This window comes from Schistocerca americana, chromosome 1 (assembly GCF_021461395.2).
Source record: "Schistocerca americana isolate TAMUIC-IGC-003095 chromosome 1, iqSchAmer2.1, whole genome shotgun sequence".
Classification (NCBI taxonomy): Eukaryota; Metazoa; Arthropoda; class Insecta; order Orthoptera; family Acrididae; genus Schistocerca; species Schistocerca americana.
Genome location: NC_060119.1, coordinates 1,013,594,210 through 1,013,620,865, shown reverse-complemented (window position 1 = coordinate 1,013,620,865; position 26,656 = coordinate 1,013,594,210). Strand labels below are relative to the sequence as shown.

Genomic DNA, 26,656 nt, shown 5'->3' with positions numbered 1-26,656 from the left:
CAACAGGATTGTCTGGTATTGATGTCGGGAACAAGCCGAGATTATGTACGGCCAAGCAGATGGAAACGGTCGAGAGGCAGCACTGCTATACCAAAACAAGTACCCTCACAGACATCGAGCACATCACGCGACATTTCAAGCCCTTTTTGGGCGTTTGTGTGATCATGGGTCCCTCCGGACGGATGAATGTGCAGGGAGGCGGAGCATTGTGCGTACACCTGATTGGAGGACCGGATCTGTGGTCAGAGAAACTTTCATTCGTCGACGCCACTAGCGAGCCAATGATCCATTTCGGGACACATGTTTTTTCCCGCATTTCCAATCAGGAATCCGTCCCTGCTGTTTGTCGTTTTTATTAGTGTTCACCCTGTATACCCTATCAGGCCTGACAATAACAGCAAATATGGCACTAAAGTAATGCACTCTGTTTGTTGTTCTATCTGTTTCAGAGAATTGCAACGTTAATCATTTTCATTCTCATCGATTGTGTGTGATGTTCGGAATTCGAAGTTACATTGACATCCGACCTTGTCTTCTGAGAGCTTCAATTTCTTTTCAGGCAATATATATACACTACTCAAAACAAAGTTGTCACTTTCGCGAAGCCCTGTAATTCTCTCTCATTGATAAACATATGTTTGAAATTTGACTCAAAGGTGCCCAAAACCTTGCTCTGTAATGGTGCAAAAGCGTGGTGCCCTGTGACGTCACCCTTGGGCTGGGCGGCGGTTCAAACAGCAAAGTGTCGAAACGTACGAAAAGCTCAGAAGTTTATGTGACGTTTAATGTGGTTAATATTGTCACATTGGCACCAAATTTCATCAGATTCTACCCAACGCCATCGTGGACGTGCCATACAACTGAATGGCCGTCGCACCTACTCTTACCCACATTTCATCCCTTGTTTTGACGCCTCTGCAATGGAGATCGGTTGCTCTACTGCATGAGGACAGGCAATCACTTCGACATCCCGCGAGGCACCACAAACTGAATGGCTCTCGAAGTCTCTGAGAAGTACATTTTTAACGTGTTCATCAGAGGTGCATAGGTGACACCTAGAATGTTGCAAAAAACTTTAGGGGGGGGAGGGGGGTAGGGGTTCTTAGTGGGACCCTTTGCCGTTTTAATCACGCACATGTCAATGTTGCACCGCTCCAGAATCACACCACTACAGGGCGCGAAACAGGAGGGATGAAAAAGCATAAAGATCCTTTGCTGCTTCAGATCACATCAAATTAGGTCGAATGCTTCTCAGTGGTCTCCAGTGATTCCTACCTGTATACCAGAGCGAAAAACTGAGATCGCACTTCACACCAAATGGATCAGAGCAACATTCAGTGGGGTTGCAGCTCCACGATTTCTTTAGAGTATGATTGAATTGTCCAGGGTTTTTCTGCAGTATCGAACGTTGCCAGGAACATCGTATTGTTGCTCATATCGCACTGCGAAGTGTCGCTTTAGACCGCAAAATGTGTTGGAATCAACGCCCCAAGTGAAGGGGCCGTCTCATTGACGCCCATCATGACACCTCCTAAGGGCGTTTCGTGTCGATTCTGAGCGGGGGTGTTTTTGAAATGTTTTCCCGTGCCACCCTTAATAAAATTGAGTGATTCCAACACTGAGTCTCGCGATTTTAACCTCCATCGTAGAGGCGTCAAAAGAAGGGATGAAATGAAGGTAAGAGAGCCGTGACTACCCTACAGTTGTGTGGCACTTCCACGAAGGCTTTGGGCAGAACTGTGGTGAAATCTGGTGCCAGTGTGACGTCATTAACCCACATCACACGTCACGTGAACTTCTGAGCTGTTGCCCTTTTTTTTCACATGTTTCGACACCTTGCTTGTTCATCCAGAGGGTGACATAGCAGATCGCCACACTTCTGTACCACAGTGAGAGACAGTTACAAGGTTTCGCAAAAGTAACAACTTTTTTTATTTTGAGTAGTTTACATATTAAAAGGCATTGACGTAATTAAGAAAGGCAGGACACCCCTTGAATGAGTCCGTAATCATTGCGGATTTGTCCTGAAATGCTGTCTAGATCTCTCAAAGTGTATTCATTTATTCAGACGTTTCGGCTACTGGCATCATCAGATCAAAGCTTAGAACTTGTAAACCGAGTTTAGTCTCAGTTACGAAAAAACTTCTCAGAAATATCGACATATGTCATAGAAAGAGTGCAGATATGTTTATGGGAACAGCCTTTTTCTTCTTTAGCACTCTGTTTCCTTCTCTATCAGTAACGTATACTGCTAAAGAGACGTTGTCCAAACAGCACGAGAAATAAAAGCAGTGTAGAAGAGTCAAACATGAAGGAACTGGAAGCACTTCAAAAGTCTAGTCACAGATGTCAAAAATTAAACTTAAGAGGTGTTATAGGAACAATAGGCAAGAAAACGTCTATGGTAAATCCTTATTAATAGTAGGGACCAGCAAAGTGACAAATCTCCTAAGGCATCGTTGATAATTAACTGGATACGGAGGTGGAGGGCAAGCATTGTAGGACTCGACAAGGATTCACATTCGTGAAGCCGATACTATGTAGGGTAGAGAAAATAATCAGAGGCAGGAAGTGGGGAGGAAGGCATGGAGACAGCTCAAAGACTTAAACAATGATATCCGACTTTTTGCCTGAAAACCATTTCTGCAACTAGTCCGTCGGGAAAGCCTGAAGCAACACACCACAAACTATGTTACTTCACTGTTGCAACGTGGTTGCAAAAATGGTTCAAATGGCTCTAAGCACTATGGGACTTCTAAGGTCATCAGTCCCCTAGACTTAGAACTAATTAAACCTAACTAACCTAAGGACATCACACACATCCATGCCCGAGGCAGGATTCGAACCTGCGACCGTAGCAGCAGCGCGGTTCCGGACTGAAGCGCCTAGAACCGCTCGGCCACACGGGCCGGCAACGTGGTTGCAGCTTGCAGCGAACGAGTTATCACTGCCGTCGCTACAGAAATATAATATCATACAGAAAGTAGTTTTTTTCATTACTCCGATAATGCTTTTCAGATCTGCGAACTACACTCCTGGAAATTGAAATAAGAACACCGTGAATTCATTGTCCCAGGAAGGGGAAACTTTATTGACACATTCCTGGGGTCAGATACATCACATGATCACACTGACAGAACCACAGGCACATAGACACAGGCAACAGAGCATGCACAATGTCGGCACTAGTACAGTGTATATCCACCTTTCGCAGCAATGCAGGCTGCTATTCTCCCATGGAGACGATCGTAGAGATGCTGGATGTAGTCCTGTGGAACGGCTTGCCATGCCATTTCCACCTGGCGCCTCAGTTGGACCAGCGTTCGTGCTGGACGTGCAGACCACGTGAGACGACGCTTCATCCAGTCCCAAACATTCTCAATGGGGGACAGATCCGGAGATCTTGCTGGCCAGGGTAGTTGACTTACACCTTCTAGAGCGCGTTGGGTGGCACGGGATACATGCGGACGTGCATTGTCCTGTTGGAACAGCAAGTTCCCTTGCCGGTCTAGGAATGGTAGAACGATGGGTTCGATGACGGTTTGGATGTACCGTGCACTATTCAGTGTCCCCTCGACGATCACCAGTGGTGTACGGCCAGTGTAGGAGATCGCTCCCCACACCATGATGCCGGGTGTTGGCCCTGTGTGCCTCGGTCGTATGCAGTCCTGATTGTGGCGCTCACCTGCACGGCGCCAAACACGCATACGACCATCATTGGCACCAAGGCAGAAGCGACTCTCATCGCTGAAGACGACACGTCTCCATTCATCCCTCCATTCATGCCTGTCGCGACACCACTGGAGGCGGGCTGCACGATGTTGGGGCGTGAGCGGAAGACGGCCTAACGGTGTGCGGGACCGTAGCCCAGCTTCATGGAGACGGTTGCGAATGGTCCTCGCCGATACCCCAGGAGCAACAGTGTCCCTAATTTGCTGGGAAGTGGCGGTGCGGTCCCCTATGGCACTGCGTAGGATCCTACGGTCTTGGCGTGCATCCGCGCGTCGCTGCGGTCCGGTCCCAGGTCGACGGGTACGTGCACCTTCCGCCGACCACTGGCGACAACATCGATGTACTGTGGAGACCTCACGCCCCACGTGTTGAGCAATTCGGCGGTACGTCCACCCGGCCTCCCGCATGCCCACTATACGCCCTCCCTCAAAGTCCGTCAACTGCACATACGGTTCACGTCCACGCTGTCGCGGCATGCTACCAGTGTTAGAGACAGCGATGGAGCTCCGTATGCCACGGCAAACTGGCTGACACTGACGGCGGCGTTGCACAAATGTTGCGCAGCTAGCGCCATTCGACGGCCAACACCGCGGTTCCTGGTGTGTCCGCTGTGCCGTGCGTGTGATCGTTGCTTGTACAGCCCTCTCGCAGTGTCCGGAGCAAGTATGGTGGGTCTGACACACCGGTGTCAATGTGTTCTTTTTGCCATTTCCAGGAGTGTATTAGGGCTGTGTAGAGAAAGAGTTACAGCAAAATATATAACAATCGGCGGCTAGATACTGATAAATGGGCTATTTACATTGATACAGAGGTATATACAAAAGAAATAACCTTGGACAGCCCAGTATCTCTCGTTTCTCTATTCACTAAAAGTCAGCTTACCGAAAAATTACGTGCCAGCTTTTTCATCCTTGGAGAGGAAAGCAAAAAAAAAAAGGCACGCACTCCGTATTTTGATTTCTTAGGGAGTTGGAAACGGAAAATTCACTTGTTGTATAGAGTTATCGATATGCATCATGTTAATAACAATTCTGAACGGATGAGGCGTCACTGCGAAACGATGCGCTTTCTTTCTTCTTACTTAATTTCGTGATAGTTGCGACATACCACAATAATTTCTTACTTTTAAATTAAAATGTAGTTGCAGCGCAGGTGTGAAATTCCAGTGCGACTAGTTTTTTCTCAGTGATTAGCTGTGCCGGTTTCTGTTATTGCTGTGACTATATCCTAACAGCTAAATTTTGTTCTGTGACTTTCCAAACACACAATTCGACTGTGCTATCTATTTTTCAAAGGTGTTTACTTGCATGTTATCGTCCTTGTTGACGATAGCCATTTCTTATCTGATGATGGACTGGTAGACCGGAAACCTATTAACAACGAACATAAACACAGTAGATCATTCACAGATTGTGTAATGTGTGTTAAATATGAAACATTAGTTTCTCGTAAACTCCGTTGTAAAACTTGAAAATAAATCAAACTGGTGGCATATGTAACACGTAAGAAACAAAAAATGGTTCCAAAAAAAATGGTTCAAATGGCTCTGAGCACTATGGGACTCAACATCTTAGGTCATAAGTCCCCTAGAACTTAGAACTACTTAAACCTAACTAACCTAAGCACATCACGCACACCCATGCCCGAGGCAGGATTCGAACCTGCGACCGTAGCAGTCCCGCGGTTCCAGACTGCAGCGCCAGAACCGCAAGGCCACCGCGGCCGGCACAAAAAATGACTTTAATTTCAGAAATATATGCTGTTTCAGTTGCTCATTCCAGGAGATCATTGGTAAGTAGTGCTATTCTGTTACTGAATCCGAGGTAGCATCTAGCCTGTGCCGTGTCGCCACAAGCGCAGAGTGCTGAGTACTCAATATGAGAACATCAGCACTTATTAACAAAAGAACGATCAGGGTTATTAAAAAATTTGTAACTGGACTAAAGATTTCTTGGTAGAGAGAACGCAACATGTCATCTCGGATGGAGTGTAGCCTATAGTAAATAGAAATAACTGCAAGTGTGCCCCAGGCGAGGCAGGCAATATTAATAGTTTATTTATTTATTCGTGTCAGAAGCATTTACGATGTATAAAATAATGTACAATATTTACATATCGTGTGTATATATGTTCACAAGACAATTATTTACACTTTTGTCGCCCTGAAGTAAGGGACCTCTATCGCATTTGGCGCTGCATGTAGCAGGTCTTCTGTTGTGCATGTTGCTGGACATTGGGTACACTGGAGCAGGTGGAGGGTCGTCTGCGTTGCTCCACACTCACAGAGTGGCGGCTCCTCTAGGAAACCCCATTTAGTCAAACTGCTCGTACATTTCGTGACACCCGAGCGTAGTCCGTTGAGGGATCTCCATTACTCCAATTCTCTGTGCAGCCGGATGGTAATTTTTCGCTTGGTGTAATCCATCCCACTGTACTGGTAAGCCTTGCACGCCATAGTTCAATTCGGCATTGCTGTGGTGCCCCAACTAGAGCCTCGGTAGATCTGAGGAAGCTCTTTCTGGATTTTAGTCGTGGGTTTGCTGGTTGATTACCATATAGGGGGTGAGCTTCAGAAGTTTCTGATTTTTTTCTTCTCACTTTTTGCTGCTACCTCTCGGCGGATGTCGGGGGGTGCAATTCCCGCGAGGCTGTACACTTTATTCAGAAGAGCAGGCTTCAGGCACCCGGTGATGATACGACAAGTATCACTAAGAGCTACATATACTGTTTTGGCATGGCAAGAATTGAACCACACTGGGCTTGCGTATTCTCCGGCAGAGTAACACAATGCAAGGGAAGAGGTTCTCACAGTGTTGGCGTGTGCTCCCCACGTTGTGCCTGTTAGCTTTCTGATGATGTTGTTCCTGGCTGCCACTTTTTGCTTGGTATTCAGGCAGTGCCTCTTATACTTATGGGTTCAATATTAATAGTAATCTCATATTTTTTGAAAATGATGCAGTTATCTGTAATGAAATACAGTGCAACCAATATAAACCTGAACTCGTAGTTTAATGAGTCATAACATTCGACCAATAATGGGATCATTTACAAAATTGGGAGATGATAACACACAACTGGGCGGTTACATACATACAGAGTCCTCACAGAAAATGTTGGAAGTGCCCTGCACCGGCATCGATGCACAACTGTACCATATTCCGCGACGTTATGTGAAGTGTATCCTCGTCCATGTTGCTTATGTAGTGTTTAATGACCTCATAGAGTTCTGCTGTTGTTCGTGGTCTATTATTGTACACTCGGCTTTTAAGGTACCTCCGAAAGAAAAAATCCTGGGAGGGGGATTGGATCAGGTGATCGGGGTGGCGGGGCTGGGGGAGGGGGGCGGCCACAATTTCTTTGAGTTTATTCGGTCACCTAAGAAACTGGTTCCAAGTTGCACACGGAAGCGTTAGACATCTGACACATTGCTCCATCTTTTTGGAACTGCATTGAAGACGCCCGTATAAACCAGAGTGTCTAGGTCATATCAAAAAAAAGTGGGCCAACCAAAAGTCCTGAAAGCTGACACCGCGCACCACACTGCAACCTTTTCATCATTCAGTGCTGTTTCGTAGATGATAAGGGCGTTTACACCAACCAAAGATCTGAAAAAAATGGTTCAAATGGCTCTGAGCACTATGGGACTCAACTGCTGAGGTCATAAGTCCCCTAGAACTTAGAACTACTTAAACCTAGCTAACCTAAGGACAACACACACATCCATGCCCGAGGCAGGATTCGAACTTGCGACCGTAGCGGTCGTGCGGTTCCAGACTGTAACGCCAGAACCGCTCGGCCACCAGCGGCCGGCCAAAGATCTGATTTTTATGTGCTGATATAACCTGACATATGGAACCATGCCTCATCTGTAAACCAAGTTCTGGAGAGAATGTTTGGGCGTTGAATAAGAGAGACCCCTGAAACCATTCACAGTAACGCGTTCTTTTATCATGACCTGTTCTTGTAATAAGTGCATGACGTGCATTGTGTACTGTCGCAGAAGCCATTTCTTTGCAGATCCCTGACATGTGCCATATGAAATGCCTGCCTCCTGGCTCAACCGACGCCACGATCTTCTTGGAGGGTTCACCAAGCGTCTTCGAACAATATCGATAACCTCTGCATTTAGTGATGGTCTATGTTTACCACTGTCACTGTTTAATATGGAAGCTTTCTTCTGGTGGATAAAATTGTTGCCTTTACTGGAAATGGCGCACATCTAATTCTCTCCGGAAAGGCCGTTGTGTTGTAACCAATGAGTCCTTCCAATATATTTTCACAATAAAAACCCACTCTTGAAGTGCGTACTGCATGTTTCTACCAGCTAAATACTACGAACAAATCACTAATTTGGTCGTTACTGTCTTGCTGCTCAAACTACACACCCACAGACTTCACAAATCGCGATCGACGAGGCTACAAACGAACTACACTCATGCTCATAAATTAAGGATAATGCTGATACATGGTGAAACAACGCTCTGGTGGGCGGTTTGTGGGTTTAAATCACGTCAGGGTATGACCATGCGGTGCATATGACTTGCGGTCGTCGCACTTTGCCGCTGGCAGCAGTCCACATATGCAGAGGTGTGTTGGTGCATGTCAGAGTACGGTGCAGCGAGTAAGTGTGCAGACGTTTTCAGACGTACTAATGGTGACTGTGTGTTGAAAATGGCTCAAAGAACACATATTGATGACGTTATGAGGGGTAGAATACTAGGGCCACTGGAGTCTGGTCAAACACAGCAGGTCGTAGCACGCGCCCTCTGTGTGCCACAAGTGTGATCTCAGATTATGGCAACGATTCCAGCAGACAGGAAACGTGTACAGGCGCTACAGTACGGGACGTTCACAGTGTACAACACCACAAGAAGACCGATATCTCCCCATCAGTGCCCGCAGACGGGCACAGAGAACTGCAGGTAGCCTTGCTTGGGACCTTGCTGCAGCCACTGGAACAGTTGTCTCCTGACACACAGTCTACAGACGACTGAACAGACATGGTTTATTCGCCCGGAGACCTGCAAGGTGCATTCCACTGACCTCTGGTCACAGGAGAGCCCGTAAAGCCTGGTGTCAAGAATGCAGTACATGGTAATTGGAACAGTGGTCCCAGGTTATGTTCATGGACGAGTCCAGGTATAGTCTGAACAATGATTCTCTCCGGTTTTTCATCTGGCGTGAACCAGGAACCAGATACCAACCCCTTAATGTCCTTGAAAGGGACCTGTATGGAGGTTGTGGTTTGATGGTAAGGGGTGGGATTATGATTGGTGCACGTACACCCCTGCATGTCTTTGACAGAGGAACTGTAACAGGTCAGGTGTATCGGGACTTCATTTTGCACCAGTATGGGTCCCAGTGGGTCCCACCTTCCTCCTGATAGATGATAACACACGGCCCCACCGAGGTGCCATCGCGGAGGAGTACCTTGGAACAGAAGATATCAGGCGAATGGAGTGGCCTGCCTGTTCTCCAAACCTAAACCCCATCGAGCACGTCTGGGATGCTATCAGTCGTCGAATCGCTGCACGTCTTCAAACCCCTAGGACACTTCAGGAGCTCCGACAGGCACTGGTGCATGAATGGGAGGCTATACCCCAGCAGCTGCTCGACCACCTGATCCAGAGTATGCCTACCTGTTGTGCGGCCTATGTAAGTGTGGATGGTGATCATATCCCACACTGATGTCGGGGTACATGCGCAGGAAACAGTGACGTTTTGTAGCACATGTGTTTCGGGACGGTTTTCTGAACTTAGTATTTATGGTCTTACAGACCTGTGTCGTGTGTGTTCCCTATGTGCCTATTAGCGGCAGTTTTGTGTAGTGCCACGTTGTGTGGCACCACATTCTGCAATTATCCTTATTTTATGAGCATGAGTGTGATATGAGTATAGCAGGCACAGCATTATACCGTACGTAGGACCTCATACGAGGAAACAACAATCAATTTGCCAACAGCGGGCGGTACTTCTGATTCTCCCCGAACTACTGAGATCATTAAAACAACGTTCCCCTATCTACAAGCTTCCGGAGGGAAATTATGACCAATTGAAGTAGTTCAGTTTTATATGGATTGCCCTGTACTTTGTTAAAAATGCTGCACAAATATGCAGCAAGTGTCGATAAGATTTCAAAGTGGGACAAAGACTGCCAACCAGCTTGTGATATTCAGGAATGTAAAATTCAGCACGTCGCGCAACGAAATACACGCAGTATCCTATGATAACGGTATCAATGAGACACAATTGGAATCAGTAAACTCTTAAAAATATCTAGCTGTAATAATTTATAGGGATGTGACCACAAAGACCCAGTCGTAGGTGAATCAGGTGGTAGATTTCTATTCATTGGTATGATAACGGAGAAATGGAATACCTACAAAGGCGACTGCTTACAAATACCTTGCGTGTCGCGTCTTAGAATATTGCTCAAGTGAGTGCGACCTGTAACAAGTAGGACTAACAGGGGATATGTATTTTATTATTTATCGTATGATGGTACAGAACTTGGATCAAATACATATTTTTAAGAGTATACAGTCTAAGAAATTACAGGCATAATACAGCTACAGAATCAAATGTCCAAAGTATCATACTAAATTATGTCTAAGTCCAATCTGTTGATCCTGTTGAGTCCTTCAGGTGACGCATGGTGGATGTCATTTATTGATCCCCCGAAGGCTCGTTTCGGGCATTCACCAGCAATGTGATTCATTGTTTGCAGGGCAGCTCCACAGTCACAATCTGGAGATGTTGCCCAGCCCCATTTGTGCTTTAGATATACGCAGTTCCATTTTCCTGTTCGGATGCGGTTGACGGTTCTCCACTGGCTTCTGGGGAGTGTGAAACCTGGAACTCGCATGGAAGACTTTTCATCCAGATGACCTTTGAACACGGACGATTCTTCCCACTGACTTCCCACTGACTCCTGCGGATGCAGTGCTCAAACCCTAAGATCAACTGCTTTGGCACTATCATACTCTGTCGTTGAACACTGTTGTCCAACTTGGATGAACAAGTGTTCAATGTAGAAAGATAGATGTGCAACTCAACCAGACAATGCGACTTATCACAGGCTGCATACGTAGCACTCAAACTGCATGGCTACCAGTTTTAAGTAACATCCAACCTCCAGCTCTACGAAGATCAGATGCTCCCCTGAAGATCTAGGAAACATTCGGAGGAACCCCCAACTACCCGTACACAGCGATATATTTTAATAGCGGGACAGGGAATACTGAACGTGTATTAATAAGGACTGCACGATTAGTCACAGTTTTGTCTGTCTCACGCGAGAGTGTCATGGAAATGCTGAGGAACCTTAACTGGCAGACGCCACCTATCCTGCGAAAGCTTTCTCAGAAAGTTTCGGGAACCAGCATTGTGTGGTAATCTAGGAATACATAGGGTTGGGCAAAAATGTGGAGATGCTGCGAGAACTGCTCACTTTTATGTTAGCCAAGCCTGCAGGAGGTGTAAGTAGGCTGTTTAGGTTTTTTTATTGGTAACGCCACCTCTGTATGAAAATCACTGGCTGTGCTGTGTGCAGTCTGTGGCTGCTTTGCATTGTTGTAATACTCGCCATTGTAGTGTTAGGCAGCTGGATGTGAACAGCGCGTAGCGTTGCGCAGTTGGAGGTGAGCCGCCAGCAGTGGTGGATGTGGGGAGAGAGATGGCGGAGTTTTGAAATTTGTCATGAACTGCTGTATTTATATATGATGATATCAAGGTAAATACATTGTTTGTTCTCTATTAATATCTTTCATTTGCTAACTATACCTATCAGTAGTTAGTGCCTTCCATAGTTTGAATCTTTTATTTAGCTGGCAGTAGTGGCGCTGGCTGTATTGCAGTAGCTTGAGCAGCGAAGATTTTTGTGAGGTAAGTGATTTGTGAAAGGTATAGTTTAATGTTAGTCAGGGCCATTCTTTTGTAGGGAATTTTGGAAATGATTAGAAACATTTTACATCTATTGTCTTTGTAGTTAAGAGATTGCTCATTTTGTTTAATATCTGGTTTCCAGCTGTGTTGCAGCATTGGTTTTATAAAATAAACTTAAATGCATCTGCTAATGTGAACACTTTCTGTCAACAGATTTATTAAATAAGTATTTTCTGATCCACATTCTTCGAAAAAGGAGCTCTTGGAATGGAGAGAACAATAAGAAGGGACTAATAACAGTAACTGCATCTATAATTTCCTTTCAAGTACTTGGTAATTTCTTTTGTAGAATAATTTGTGGTGCACCACTTTAATTACATAGACATTAAGATGTGAATATACATTTCCCTTATCTGCATTGTTGTTTTTACTGTAATATTTTTTCTGCTTGAGCTATGTCATGTTTAGGTATACGGGTAAGTTACTGCTGTTTGCCAGGCATAGTGTTACTGAATTTGACTTTGTGTTACTCTGCTAAGCCAGTTTACTACTGATTTATTTTTCTTGTTGCTGCACATTGGCTCATATTAGTTGTAATGTTGCATTGCTTGGTAATTTAGATTTACTGTAGCTTGCTTTGCAATTTTCCATTTTTTTGGTCATTGCTGTTTGTGTTACTTATTTTGTGCTGCTGCATTGCCTCGTCCCTTAGTTTAGCATCTGAGCTCAGTAGATTTAAGTTAGCTTAAGAGGGGGTAGCCTCTAAGAGAATGAGTTGCGATGAATTGGAAGAAATGCATTGAGAAGTTATACGAAAAAAAATACAGAAAACAGGTTTAGGTAGGATTTTCTTGGAAATAAATGTTGAGGTAAGAAATGTGTGAACATATAAATACAGAAAGCATGCTTAGATAGAATTTTTTTGGTGGAAACAAAGGATGAAATAAGAGGAAGGATATATGAAGTTGTGGGTTGGACTGCAGTACCACATGTTACACTGAAAACGAACCCTGTCCTTTCCTATTGGTGTTATCCCACTATGTGTTTGTGTACCCTTGTGTATTTGTGTTCTTCCTGTCTCTGTGTAGATCTCCATGCAAAATACTGCAGTAAAACGAACCCTGTCTTTTCCCTTTTGTGTTATTCCGCTATATGTTTGTGTACCCTTGGGTATTTATGTTTTTCCTGTATTTATATATTTATCTGATAAGACTTTTGTTGTAGAATTTTTCTAATACTAAGCTACATTCACTATGATGAGGAATACTGTTATCCTCAAATATAATTTGCATTAATAATATTTTATTTACCTTGTAAATATGCTTAGACATTATTTATTCTGTTTTGTGTTAATGCTCATGTGTGAAGTTGATGTTTCGAAAGTCATTCTGATCTTTTATGTATGTACTCATGTCATAATTCCTGTAACACTGACGAATATGTCTATTTCGATTCTTTTGTAACGCCTGTTTTACTACAAATGTTATCTGTATTGTTATGTTCTTTAATGATGTATTTTGTACCTATGTAATTGTATTCTCATGTTATAGTTTTGTAATTGACACCAGTTCATCAAATTAAGTAACTTGTAAGTTCCATTTCACTGCACACGTTTCTGTTGGTCATAGTATATGGACAATATGTAAGAGGTTGGGATTGATAGTGTTTGCACGTGTGTTAATAATTCAGCAAGGGACTGGATAACAGCATTGCTGGTTCTAAGGACAATTCCAAAAACTTTGTGAGTGCACAAGTGGTGGTTATGGACTTGCTACATTATCTGCAAGACTCTTCAATGGTGATTGTGCACCTGCACAGTCACAACAGATGGCTGCTGACCATCTCTACAAGGACTGCAGTGGGTCTGCATCTTTGATGACCCACCAATACCATTATTTCTACTAGGACTACAGTGGGTCTACACCTTTGATGGCCCACCAGCACCATTATTTCTACAAGGACTACAGTGGGTCTGCACGTTTGATGGCCCACCAATACCATTATCTCTACAAGGACTATAGAGGGTCTGCATCTTTGCAGGACTACAGTGGGTCTACTCTGTGATGACCTACCTACCAATACTCTTCAAAATTTCGACTGACTCTGCTGTGGGTTTGCTCTGTTGTGGCCCATTACCTGTCTGCATGTCAAGAGTCAGCACTGTCTTTCCGTTGGAAGGACAACACTACTTCTTCAAGACTGCATGGAAATCCACTACTTCTGTGTGCAATTTCTTTTACTAATGAGACTTTGTGAAAAAAAAACTGTAATTACTATTATGATGAATGATCAGGACTGTCTTTATGGACTGTGAGAAAATTTTAGCTTTTGACCAACATTGTATCAATAAGTGTGTGCATTTGATTTCTTTGTTATCGTAATTATGAAAAATTTTTTTCAAATCTGTATTAGCCACTGCCCAATCCAATTTGTAAAATTTTTTGTGGGGAGCATGGGGGCTATGTAAGTAGGCTGTTTAGGTTTTTTTATTGGTAACGCCACCTCTGTATGAAAATCACTGGCTGTGCTGTGTGCAGTCTGTGGCTGCTTTGCATTGTTGTAATACTCGCCATTGTAGTGTTAGGCAGCTGGATGTGAAAAGCGCGTAGCGTTGCGCAGTTGGAGGTGAGCCGCCAGCAGTGGTGGATGTGGGGAGAGAGATGGCGGAGTTTTGAAATTTGTCATGAACTACTATATTTATATATGATGATATCAAGGTAAATACATTGTTTGTTCTCTATTAATATCTTTCATTTGCTAACAATCCCTATCAGTAGTTAGTGCCTTCCATAGTTTGAATCTTTTATTTAGCTGGCAGTAGTGGCGCTGGCTGTATTGCAGTAGCTTGAGCAGCGAAGATTTTTGTGAGGTAAGTGATTTGTGAAAGGTATAGTTTAATGTTAGTCAGGGCCATTCTTTTATAGGGAATTTTGAAAGTCAGATTGCATTGAGCTAACAAAATATTGTGTGTCAGTTTAAGCACAGTCTTGTAGAATTGTTCAAAGGGGACGTTTCAGAGGCACTGTTGAAAGTGGCCACGATCGGCACGTGTGCAATGTCCTCGATATGATACAAATGTCAGTCGTTGTATGAAAAATGTTCTGTGCAGCTGTCAGTGCACGATGTTGGAGCAATGTGAATTTGAGTGCGAGGAAATGGTTGATGCTCATTTGGTGGGTGCTTACGTAACCAAGGTAGCCGAAGTTTTTGGTGTCTCAAGAGGCACCACATCGAAGATTTAAAACGCGTTCAGAAAAAGCGAAAAAACATCGTCCGCTAAGTCACAACGCGGAGGAAAGTGTGTTGAGTGATCATAACGGAGGGTCGCTGTAGAGGATTGTGGCGAAGAATAGAGTACGACAGATGCAAAAGTCACTACAGAACTGAGTGTCGCACTCGCGAACGCTGTCATCACCAAAACAACACGCTAGACGTTCCAGAAGCCGGGGATTGCAGGACAAACTGGAATACAACATGGTCTGAGTAGCAATGGAGGATAGTCTTTTGGTCGGATGAGTCTTGTTACACAATATTACCAGTGTCTGTCCGAGTTTACGTCCCAGTATTGAAACATGGTGGGGGTTCGGTGATGATTTGGGCAGCCATTTCGTGGTATTCCATGAGTCCTAAGGTTAATGTTCAAGTTCTCATTGCTGCCGAGGATTATGTGTCTGTTTTTGCTGAACAAGTCCATTCCACGGTACAATGTTTGCCTCCCAACGACTGTACTGCGTTCCAAGACGACATGACCCTTCTTCACACAGCTCGCACGGTCCAGGACTGGTTTCGTGAGCACGGAGATGAATTGTCGCATCTCCCCTGGTCATAGCAATCACCATATCTCAATATTATTGATCTTTGTAGTCTTCTTGTAAAGAACGGTGCGTGATCGCTATCCAACCTTCATCATCGCTCCCTGAATTTGCTACTATTTTGCAAAAAAGAATGGTATGAGATTCTCTTGAAAACCATAAAGGACCTGCTTTCATCAATTCCGAGACGACTGGAAGCTGTTTTGAATGCTAACGGTTTTCCCACATTGTATTAAGCATGGTAATGTGTTGGGTTTTTGATGTTTCCAAGGTTTTGTCCAACCCCTGTACTTCAGTTCCTTATGTGCAGCTCCTGCAGGGACCCCGAAGACAATATTAGACTACGAGTAGTTACTGCGTGCACCGAGTCATTTAAACGATCGTTCTTACCGTGGTACATACGCTAATGGAACGGAAAGAATCCCTAACATGTAGTACAATGCTATGTACGCTCTGCTATGCACTTCACAGTGGTTTGCAGACTATGTAGGTAACTATAGATCGTAATCAACAGCGAGTCACCTGTACCTTATCACAAGACCATATCTGATGTGGCCTCTGTCCCATTCAAGACTAGCGTTTTGTAAACTCCGGACCGAGCATTAAGGCACAAATTTAGGACACATCCGTCAGAATCGAGATTCAATTTTCCAACCATCCTGACTTAGGTTTGTCACAGCTACTAAAACACCCAGAGGTCATCGCCGGAATGGTTGCTCAAAGAAGGTCACCGCCGAATGTCCAATTTGAAATATCGTGCTCTGTCGCTGATGTCAGAAACTTTTCCCTTCCTCTTTTTTGAACACCTTGCTTAGGCAGTGGTCAACAGCATGCACAAATTTAAAAAAACGCGTAACACTGTGTTGTCTGGAGCAATGTCATTCTATTTTGCTACCGGTTATGGTTCTGAACCATCATCAACGGCAGGAAAATTATCACAATATGACATGTGATACATCTGTGACAATTTTCCTGCCGTTGATGATGTTTCAGAAGCTAAACCGATAGCAAAATAAAATAACATTATTACATACCGAACAGTGTTATGCACTTTTAAAAATTTCTCTCTTTTGCAAGCTTAACAAATGCACCTACATGTCACGAAGTTGGTGCCATCTCATTATGGCGTCGTTCACACCGAATAAGTGCTGAGTGACTTTCAGCTTCCACGCTCAGAGTTCCGCACAGACGGCTGGATGATGCTTCATATTCTGAAAAAAATGATTCAAATGGCTCTGAGCACTATGGGACTAAACATCTGTGGTCATCAGTCCCCTAGAACTTAGAACTAATTAAACCTAACTAACCTAAGGACATCACACACATCCATGCCCGAGGCAGGATTCGAACCTGCAACCGTAGCAGTCGCGCGGTTCTGGACTGAGCGCCTAGAACCGCTAGACCACCGCGGCCGGCTCATATTCTGAGACAAATCAGACAGTGAACATGTAGTTTTATGGCTCGAGATCGTCACGGTTAGAAAGAAACATCACTGGTGTCTGGATATCACGTACTTCTCCCAACACTCCACGTAACTCTAGCACGATAACATTCCAAACGGTGAGAGCCACGGTTGGCTGGTAAGGACAACCTACGCAGCGATTGTGCGGTCAAGATAATGACATGTCCGTACTTGCAACGGAACACCACGACATTCCTTTACTCAGTATTGTCTCCGACTGCGGATTGTGCGTGCCCCCGGCATGGCATTAATTCCGACGGTGTCTGCCTCTGATAGCGCTACGTCGCCGCCAGTTACATTCCACAGTAGCTGTCTCGTAATGTACTTTGCTCTCAGACGTAGGCCAAATTCCAAAAGGTAACACAAAGAAAACTGCGCTGAGTTCATCTAACGAAATTATTATAGTCTCTTGCAACTTATAAATTTTGCAGGATAATGTCATAGCATGGCAACTTAAGATATATCTCTCTGTACACAGACCCAGCGGAACTAAAGCGACATTGACGTTAATACTTAGAAACCTAAATCTGGATTGCCGGACGAGGATTCGAACCGCCGTTCCCCTGATTACGAATCGAGAGCCTTACCACCGCACCATCTCGCTCCGTCTGATGGAAGTGCGTACTGCATCACGTGATCAGTCCTTTTTTTTGGCATCAGTGTTTGCGTTTATCCAGAAAACTACTGTAAACAGCATACGCACCCATATGATTCTTTTTTTATTTTTTATTTTATTTTTTTTTTTTTTTTCATGGGATACGTTTGGTACATTGCCGTTTGCTCCTAAGCGAGACTGCATACAACAATGACCTGTGGACACTCTTCGCTGATCGTAATCAGGTAGTTATGTTAACACCGCATGTGTAGAGCGCTAGTGAAGTAAAAGGCAGAAAGTGTTTGTGCCATGAACTTCGGTTGACAGCGGTTGGAGGACTAACTCTGGCCCTTCTGCAAGCAGTTATTCGGCTTGGCATTGATTGACAGAGCTGTTCAATATCCTCCTCAGGGATATCGTGCCAAATTCGGTGCAACAGATGCGGCTTTCCTCTCCTGTGCCAACCTCAGCGTCTCAGAGTAGCACTTGGAACCTACGTCCTCAATTACTTGCCGGACGTATTCCAATCCCTCTCTTCCCCTACGGTTTTTACCCTCTACGGCTCCGTCTTGTACGATAGAAGTCATTCCCTGATGTCCTAACAGATGTCCTTTCATCCTGTCCCTTTTTCTTGTCAGTGTTTTCCACTTATTCCTTTCCTCTCCGTTTCTGCGCAGAACCTCCTCACTCCGTACTTTACCAGTTCACCTAATTTTCAACATTCGTCTGTAGCACCACGTCTCAAATGCTTCAATTCTTTCTGTTCCGGTTTTCCCACAGTCCATGTTTCACTACCATAGAATGCTATTCCCCAAACCTACACTCTCAGAAATTTCTTTCTCAAATTAAGGCCTTCTCCTGCCCAGAAATGCCATTTAGCGTTAGTCTGCTTTTGATGTCCTTCTTGCACCGTCCGTAATTGGTTACTTTTCTGCCTAGCTAGCACAGTTCCTTAACGTCGTCTACTTCGTGACCATCACTCCTGATGTTAAGTTTCTCGCTGTTCTCATTTCCGCTGCTTCTCATTACTTTCGGGCATGGGTGTGTGTCTCCCCTAGCGTCAGTTAGTTTAAGTTAGATTAAGTAGTGTGTAAGCTTAGGGAACGATGACCTCAGCGGTTTGGTCCCATAAGACCTTACCTCAAATTTCCAATTTTTCTCAGTACTTTTGTCTTTCTTCGATTTACTCTCAGTCCATATTCTGTACTTATTATACTGCTCATTCCATTCAGCAGATCATGTAATTCTTCTTCACTTTCACTCAGGATAGCAATGTCATCAGTGAATCGTATCATTGATATCATGTCCCCTTGAATTTTAATCCCATTCCTGAACCTTTATTTTTTTCCATCATTACTTCTTCGATGTACAGATTGAAGACTACATCCCTGTCTTACATCCTTTTTAAACCGAGCACTTCGTTCCTGGTCGTCCACTCTCATTATCCCTCCTGGCCCTTGTACGTATTGTGTATTACCCGTCTCTCCTTATAACTAACCCCTATTTTTCTCAGAATTTCGAACATCTTGCACCATTTTGGTGCGTTAGATTGTCAAAATCCCGAGATGGTTGGAGGGCCCTGTCCAAAACGCTCCAAACGTTCTATTTGGTGAAAGATCCGGAGACCTTGCTGGCCAAGATAGGGTCTGGCGAGCCCGAAGACAGGCAGTAGAAACTCTCAACGTGCGCAGGCGGGCATTATCTTTCTGAAATGTTAGCCCATGATGGCTTGCCATGAAGGTCAGCAAAACGGGGTGAAGAATATCGTCGAGGTACAGGTGTGCTGTAAAGGTGGCGCGAATGACAGTAAAAGGGGTCATGGTAAGCCATCCTAGGGTCACGTTTCAGCAAAATAATGCCCGCCCGTACATAGCGAGAGTCTTTACTGCCTGTCTTCCTGCTTGCCCAACTCTAATGTAGCCAGCAAGATTGCCGGATCCCTCCATAATTGAGAATGTTTAGAGCATTAGAATAGGGCCCTCCAGCCAACTCGGCATTTTGACGGTGTAACGCGCCAGTTGGACGGAATTTGGCAGATTTCTCTCAAGAGGACATCCAAAAACTCTACCAATCAATGCCAAGCCGAATAACTGCTTGCATAAGGGTCATAGGCGGACCAACGTGTTACTGACGTGCTCAGTTTGTGAAGGTCTTTCTCTTGAATAAATCATCCAGTTTTTCTGAAATTTTAATCAATTAATTGTCTTTGCATGTACATCACATCTTCCGATATCCGTCCCATTCGGAGGACTCCTTCGTGTGGTGCATCAACGTAACAGTAGACAATTAAATGACTGCGTTTGCTGTGAACACAGTGATGCGGTCTCAACCTGTCGGAGTTAGATTTACGTTGCTATTTGAATACGGGCTGTTATTGTTGCAGTCTTCGGTCCGAAGATGGATCTGCTGCAGCTCTCCATAACAGGCTATGCTCTGCATACCCTTCTTTTCTGCACAGCCGCTGCAGCCTACATACTTTGTAACCTGCTTCTTGTAAAGCTTTGGCTCCGTCTATAATTTTTTCCTCGCCCCTTCCGCTCCATAGCTACCTACAGTATCAAACTCATTATTTTTTCATTCCTCAGAATGAGAGTTGAAATAGACACATTCTTTTACTAACATTCTCTGCCATAGGACTCTTTTCTCCCACGTTCTGTTTAGTACCTATTCATTAGTTATTCGACCTACCCATTTACTCTTCAGCATTCTTTCGTTGCACCACATTTAGGCAGACAGTTTTTAAACTTATGTTGTTGTAATATTCCCCGGTTGCATGAGGGTGGCTTTTTTCCCAGTAATGAAAAAGTCCCTTGTTCGAACCCAATCACGGCTTAAATTCTGAATATAAACTATTAGCAATGGCGCCCGAACACTTCCTGCATAAGAAGTCACCATCGTTCTGCCAACGTCTTTTCAAAGAGAGCGGGAAGAGTTACAGGACATCCCCTCCCCCGTGGGATGGTAAACGGCCCTAAACGGAAGAGGAATCAGCAGTGATCAATGGATTTCCGATCGACTGAATGTAAGAAAATACGAACAGCAGTAGAAAATATTATAACGATTGTAGGACTCGTTATGAAAAGGGGGTGGGGCAGAGGCTGAGTTACACTCAACAATTCAGTAATAGTGTTCTTCTCGTCAGAATCTGACAGAAAACTAAAGCCAACAATAGTACTACAGGTATACATGTCGGCGTCACAATCAAAAGTTGTGGTATAGAGAGTATATGAGGGCATTAAACGAGTAATTCTATATGGAAAAGGAGATTATAATCTAACATTCATGGGAAATGGAACGCAGTAGCAGGGGAGGGAATAGAAAAAAGAGTCATGGGACACCATGGGCTTGGTAGCATGAATGAGAGAGAAGAGGGACAAATTGAGTTTTGTAATAATTTTCGGCTATTAATATCAAGTAAATTGTTCAAAAATCACAAGAGGAGAAGGTATACTTGGAAAATGCCCGGGACATAGGAAAATTCCAGCTCGGTTACGGCGTGGTCACGCAGAGATTCCAAAATAAGATATTGGATTATAAGGTGAATCCAAGAGCAGATACAGACTGGAACCACAATTTAGGAATGATGAAGAGTAGGAAAGGTTAAGAGAATCGTCTGGAAAAATGGGATAATGAAGTACTGAAGAATGCTAACACGCATTTGAAATCAGTAGTCGTCTCTAAAAAGGGCATTCACAGAAGCTGGACAGAGAAACATAAATACAAGGATAATTACAGCAAAGAAATCTTGGGTAGCAGAAGACGTACTTCAAATGATCGATGAAAGAAGAATGTACAAAAATTTGTAGGGGAAGGTAGGAGCACAACAGCATAAATCATTTAGAAATGAATTAACTAGGAAGTGCAGGAAATCCAAAGCGAAATGGCTTTAGGAAAAATGTAGAAAAATCTAAATGGTAGTCGGAAGGATTGGTTCTCCATATAGAAAAGTCAAATGGTTCAAATGGCTCTGAGCACTATGGGACTCAACTGCTGAGGTCATTAGTCCCCTAGAACTTAGAACTAGTTAAACCTAACTAACCTAAGGACATCACAAACATCCATGCCCGAGGCAGGATTCGAACCTGCGACCGTAGCGGTCTTGCGGTTCCAGACTGCAGCGCCTTTAACCGCACGCCCAATTCGGCCGGCTAGAAAAGTCAGAACAACCTTCTGTGAAGAGTACTTGACGGCCTCTACGACGGGGAGGGACTGTCAGCGTGATAGATGATGAAGTAGGAGTCGATGTGGTAGACATAGTGGATCCAGGTTGGAGTCTTTAGATTTTTTTTAAACATATGATCCACACAACCCCAAAAATAGTAAAGGCAAATAAGTGCGAGAACTCTCGCACAGTCAGCTTAACAGCTCATACCTGAACATCCAAGTTGTTAGCAAGAATAGTGTACAGCAGAATGAAAAAGAAAATTGAGCATCTGTTACGTGATGTTTGGCTGCCCGAAAGATAAAATGGTTCAAATGGCTCTGAGTACTATGGGACTTAACATCTGAGGTCATCAGTCCCCTAGAACTTAGAACTACTTAAACCTAACTAACCTAAGGACATCACACACATCCATGCCCGAGGAAGGATTGGAACCTGCGACCGTAGCGGTCGCGCGGTTCCAGACTGAAGCGCCTAGGACCGCTCGGCCACAACAGCCGGCCCGAAAGGTAAAGGCAGTTTCAACATTGTGTTTGATAGTGGAAGCAAGGAAAACCAAGGCAACTTCATATGATTTGTCAAGTTAGAAAAAGCGTTCGACTCTGTAAAATGGTGCTAGATGTTGGAAATTCTCAGAAAAGCAGGTGTAAGCTATAGGAAAAGACACAATATGTGCAAGAACCAAGAAATAAAAATAAGAATGGAAGACCAGGAACGAAGTTCTCGGATTAAAAAGGGTGTAGATAGAGATGCAGTCTTTCGCACCTACAGTTCAATCTGTACAACGAATAAGCAATGACGGAAATAAAAGAAAGGTTGATAAGTGGAATAAAATTTCAAGGTGAAAAGATATCAATGGTAAAAATCGCTGATGGCACAGGTATCCTCAGTGAAAGTGGAGAACAGTTACAGGACCTGCTGAATGGAATCAGCAGGCTAATGTGTACAGAATACAGTTTGAGAATGAACCGAGGAAAGAAGAAAGTAATCAGAAGTAACAAAAATAAGATTAGCGATACGTATAACATCAAAATTGGGGACCACGAAGTAGACGACGTGAAGGAATTCTGCTACATTGGAAGAAAAATTGCTCAGACGAAGGAAGGAGGAAATAATAAGTAGACTAGAACAGGCAAAAAGGACAAGCCAAAAGAAGTCTATTAGTATCACAAATAGAAATTGCGGGGGCTATTCGAAATTTAAGGTCCAATTGGTCGAGAAATGGACACAACGGTGAAAATCAAAAATGTTTTATTTGCAACAGTTAGCTACACCTTCAGGAAATTCTCTACATAGTCGTCCCTCCGACTCAAGACATTTGTCGCAGCATTGTACCAACTTTCCAATACCCTCGTCGTAGAAGGCAGCTGCCTATGCTTTCTGCCAATTCTCTACGCTGATCTGCAGCCTCTTGTCTGCGCCAAAATGCTGTCTTCGTAGCCAGCGATTCATGTAAGCAGAGATGAAACTAAGAGGGAGCCAAGACCGGGCTGTATGGCCGGTGACCAAACACTTTCCAACGAAAACGCTGCAAGAGCGTCCTCGTTGCCCTGCAGTGTGCAGCCGAGAATTGCCAGGAAGAAAGAAATGCTCGACAGCCAAGTTGTGTGGGCTGCAGGAAATCAAGCGAAATCTCTCACAAGCACTCATACTTGGCGGGAGAGACTATCTTCTAGGCACCTTTATGTGCTCACTTGGGCTCAGAACTGAAAAGAGCGACGTGACGCGATCGACGGGCGATCTAGAGACACTGTCCAACACATCTATGCAAAGCTTCATCGGATTTTCACTGTGGTTTCAATTTCGCGATCGATCGGACCTTACTTCCAGAAAATCTCTCGTAATTTCAGGACGAAATCTGAGAGTGTATGTTGGAGCCGGAAAAGGAGACGATCGAACCGTTTGAGATATGGTGCAGTAGGACAGCTTGATAGGACATGTGTTGCGACATCTGGAAATAATGATATTCAGACCATTAGCTGCTTACAGGCGTTGATAAATATCAACGGGGGCAGCTGAAAATGTGTGCCCCGACAGGGACTCGAAACCGGGATCTCCTGCTTACATGGCAGACGCTCTATCCGACTGAGCCATCGAGGACGCAAAGGATAGTGCGACTGCAGGGATCTATCTCTGGCACGCTCACCATGAGACCCACACTTCCAGCTTACTGTCCACACACTACATTTGTAGTGCCCCTGCCCACTATACTCATTAGTCGCGGCAGTAAATCTACTGATTCCCGTACGAGGAGCAAAGTGAGTGCATCCGCACTGAAGAAGATCATTGGCTGGTAACCCTTATCTATATGAAGATGGTATTTGTTCTTTCGGAGATAAGGCTTACCGGCCAATGATCTTCTTCACTGCGGATGCACTCACATTGCTCAAACTCGTACTGGAATCGGAAGGCTGACTGCCGCGAGTAATGAGTATAGTGGGCAGGGGCACTATAAATGTAGTGTGTGGACAGCAAGTTGGAAGTGTGGGTCTCACGGGAAGAGTGCCAGAGATAAGTTCCTGCAGTCGCACTATCCTCTGTGTCCTCTATGGGGCGGCTGCTGTAAACGAGCGGTTTTAGGCGCTTCGGTCCGGAACCGGGCGACTGCTGCGGTCGCAGGTTCGAATCCTGCCTCGGGCATGCATGAGTATGATGTCCTTAGGTTAGTTAGCTTTAAGTAGTTGTAAGTCTAGGAGACTGATGACCTCAGATATTAAGTTCCATAGTGCTCAGAGCCACTTGAACCATTTGTCCTCGATGGCTGCACCTGCCATGTAAGCAGGAGATCCCGGGTTCGAGTCCCGGTCGGGCACACATTTTCAACTGTCTCCGTTGATATTTATCAACGCCTGTAAGCAGTTCATGGTCTGGATTTCATTGTAATTTCATTCCTCGAGAGCTGCAAGATCACCAATGGTATCTGTTCTTTCGGATATGTCTTCATCTGGAAATAATTTCCAGAGGGTAAAAACTGTAGCGGAAGATAGAGATTGGATTACATCCTACATATAATTGAGGTCATTGGGCGTAAGTGCTATTCGAAGATGAAGGGGTTTGCACAGGAGAGGAATTTCGGCGGGCTGCAACGAACCAGCCAGATGAACGACGACTCAAAAAAGTGTCATTGCTGTCAGTACATTCCTTTCTCTGAATTGGAATATTTACTTACTCAATGAAGTTTGTGGATGTCTCACCTGTCTCATAGATCTTGCACAGCAGGTGGAATAATTTTCTCGTGATATGTTCTCTGAAGGATTTCAGTAATTCTAAGAGAATGTCTCCTACTGTGGTTGCCTTGTTTGGAGTCTGTCAGCGCTCTGTTGAATTCTTCTCGCAGTATTATATCACCCATCACATCTTCAGCGTCTTCGTTTTCCAGCGATAACGTTCGTGTCGTATTAAATTTTTGCTGTTCTGCGCAAAGCCAAAATTCTTCTTGCGGGAAGGCGGAAATGACCGTCTCTTCTATGCTATGCTATGATCTCACAGGGGAATTTTCCGAGTTCCTGGAACTGCAATAACACTGGTAACTTCCATATCAACATTTCACTAAAATATTCTCACTATAAGGTAATCATTACAAAAGCATAAAAGATCTGTAACGTGTGTTAATCGCTGATGCGAAGGAACTATTAATGCTACACAGAAACAGCAACACAACTGCACTGCTTTATAAAACAAACTGAAACGGGAATAGTATCTTCTTTACTCAAGGCATCAGATTAGAGAGAAACTAATGTATTTCTGAAGTGCCGACTGACATGTTCTTGTTAAGAACACTGCATCTGAATTCAAATCTATACCCTGAGAACACAGTGATGTGCATGCCAGAGGGTGGTTCCCATTTTCCAGTTTTTAGGCCACTTTCCCATTCCACTCGCGTATGGAGTGCTAGAAGATTGATTCCTCATACTTGGCGATTATAAATAATTTGTTCTTGGAGAGTTTCCTCCTCGGGAAAAACACAGTTTTTTATTTTCCGTTTTGTTCCTCAGACATAATCTGTTACCAAAAAGTCATCCGTAAAATAATTGAAAATGGCGTAAGGCCGAAATTGTACAATCGTACAGGAAATACAGAAAATGGCAGCTGAAGGCTTCAAGAAACCATTTAATAAATAAAATATCAAAAATAGCTCTGAGCACTGAGCAGTGTTCAAAACCCTACGGCCTGTTCTTTCAAAAAAATTGTTCAAATGGCTCTGAGCACTATGGGACTCAACTGCTGTGGTCATTAGTCCCCTAGAACTTAGAACTAGTTAAACGTAACTAACCTAAGGACATCACAAACATCCATGCCCGAGGCAGGATTCGAACCTGCGACCGTAGCGGTCTTGCGGTTCCAGACTGCAGCGCCTTTAACCGCACGGCCACTTCGGCCGGCTAAATAAAATATCCTTTGACATGAGGACGGTTATACAATTTCGGGAATTCCATCTTCAGATGCACCTGTGCACATAGCAAAAATTTTCCAAAAATTGTACAACTTCAATGCCTGTACTGTACAACATAACAGCATTTCCCGTGAAGTGTATGTTACAAATAGATTTGTTTTCGGAGTGGCCCCGCCTTGAGAAAGACACAGTTTTTTATTTTTATTCCCCAGACATATTTCGCTGGAGTTTCAGCATCATCAGTGTGTTTTTTCGTATCTTCTATGAAACAGGAAATATGCTTTTTACTATTGTTACACATATAAATTTGAGTTTTTAAAAACGGTATTTACGTATTTTAAAAACAACCAGATTTTTTGTATATACACCTTGCTACCACATTCTGTGGATATCCTGGATCTTATGTAATTTCATGCAGTTTTTTGTTTCATTTTTTATCATCTACGACTATTCAGAATTTAATGTAGAACAGTTATTTATTTCTAAAGTTTACGAATGGGCATGTTATGGTTATGCCTACCAATAACTAATACTATGTGGAAGAGTGTGTGTCTTTGCGTCTTTGCGTGTCTCTCTCTCTCTCTCTCTCTGTGTGTGTGTGTGTGTGTTTGTAATA

At 44.0% G+C, this 26,656-nt stretch overlaps 1 protein-coding gene across 1 annotated transcript in view; it reads left to right on the top strand.

Moving 5' to 3' along the window:
* The window catches only part of LOC124548825, a 270,087-nt gene that overhangs the window by 39,884 nt on the left and 203,547 nt on the right, over positions 1-26,656 (top strand). The window lies entirely within an intron of this gene.